Here is a 1,772-nt window from a genome sequence, read left to right on the forward strand (position 1 = left end):
TAGAGTTGGAATGGTCCATGGACGCAGACATATTCCCTCCCAAATGGGAACAAGTCCCGGAACTGCAATTCGACCTCTTCATCACGAGCGTCTTCAAGAAACTACCTCGCTAAATATCCCCATACAAGGTTCCTCTAATGGGTCTGATAGACTAGATGAGGCCGGTCCTAGCTCCGATCCTAGGTATATTTCCGAAGGTTCAGAAATTAACTGCCTTCGGTTTATCACAGAGAACCCAAACCCTTTATTTCATGAATTTCTTGCGCTAGTGGTTAGAAAAAGGTTTGGGATCTCAGAAGGCAATATAGGATTCTTAGAAGAATACAAGGCTAAGTCTACTAAAAGACAATATGAGTCTTCCTGGAAGAAGTGGGTGGAGTTTGTTAAATCAAAAGGACCGAAAGAAATTTCTATGAACTTCTGTCTGTCCTTCTTTGTCCACCTTCATAGCCAGGGGTTGGCGGCCAATACGATAAATACGTGCAAATCGGCCTTGACTAGACCTCTCCTATATGCCTTCCAAGTGGATCTGGCAAATGAAATCTTTAACAAGATTCCGAAAGCATGTGCTAGACTTAGACCTGCAGCACCACCAAAGCCAATCTCTTGGTCTTTGGACAAGGTCTTACATTATGCCTCATCGGTGAACAATGAAGATTGTTCTCTTAAGGACCTAACCCAAAAGGTTATTTTCCTGTTTGCAATAGCCTCTGGGGCTAGAGTTAGTGAAATAGTGGCTCTATTGAGAGATGAGTGCCACATCCAGTTCACAGATTTAGGAGAACTCAATCTCTTCCCTGATCCATCATTTCTCGCTAAAAACGAGCTACCCACTAAGAGGTGGGGTCCCTGGAGAATCTGTCCTCTGAAGGAAGATGTCTCTCTATGTCCTGTAGAGTGTCTAAAGGTCTATCTTCGTAGAACTTCAGACTTCAGGGAGGTCAGCTCTTTAGAGGAGAAACTTCGGTATCAAATTTATCTTTAAATCAACTAAGGGCGAAGCTCACCTACTTTATTCGTAGAGCGGATCCAGACAGTACTCCCGCAGGTCATGATCAGAGAAAGATTGCTTCATCACTGAACTTCTTTCAGTACATGGACTTTGAGCGTCTTCATTCATACACTGGATGGAAATCATCCAGGGTGTTTTACAAACACTACACAAAACAAGTGCATGAACTGAAACACTTTGTAGTGGCGGCAGGTAGTGTTTTAAAACCTGCCCCCTAATTTTTTGTGATACATTTTTTGGTTTGGGTCCTCACTTGTCCTCAGACATGTTCTGGATAGGAATCATCCAGGATGTTCTACAAACACTATGCTTTGCTAGTCCATGATCTGAAGCAATATGTGGTGACGTCAGGTATTTTATTTACTCTGCCGTTTATTCTACGATGAACAGATAATTGACTGGGACTGTCAATTAAGGGGAGAGGAAGTCACCCTTTTTAAGTATGCCTTCTTTTATTTATGTGTTACCATGGTAGCACTAGCTCTGTTCTAAAATCCCAGGTGTGGAATTATACAGATAGCTCTAGTGCCGGTGTACGAAGTACATAGGGCAGTTAATGGTAACCAGTACAGGTTTTATGAAGAGCGGTTATCTTTTACCTTCTCTTCAATCTAGAGTGGCATTTCTTGACTTCATTCCTTCAAGAAAGAAATACGATTCCTGTACTTGTTCCAGGTATAATCCCATTGTCAAACTACATTCGTTTTGCTAACTATCTCTTGTAGTCATTTATTTAGAATAAATGTCTATTTGAATGTAG

The sequence above is a fragment of the Palaemon carinicauda genome, chromosome 15 (genome assembly GCF_036898095.1).
Source record: "Palaemon carinicauda isolate YSFRI2023 chromosome 15, ASM3689809v2, whole genome shotgun sequence".
Taxonomy (NCBI): domain Eukaryota; kingdom Metazoa; phylum Arthropoda; class Malacostraca; order Decapoda; family Palaemonidae; genus Palaemon; species Palaemon carinicauda.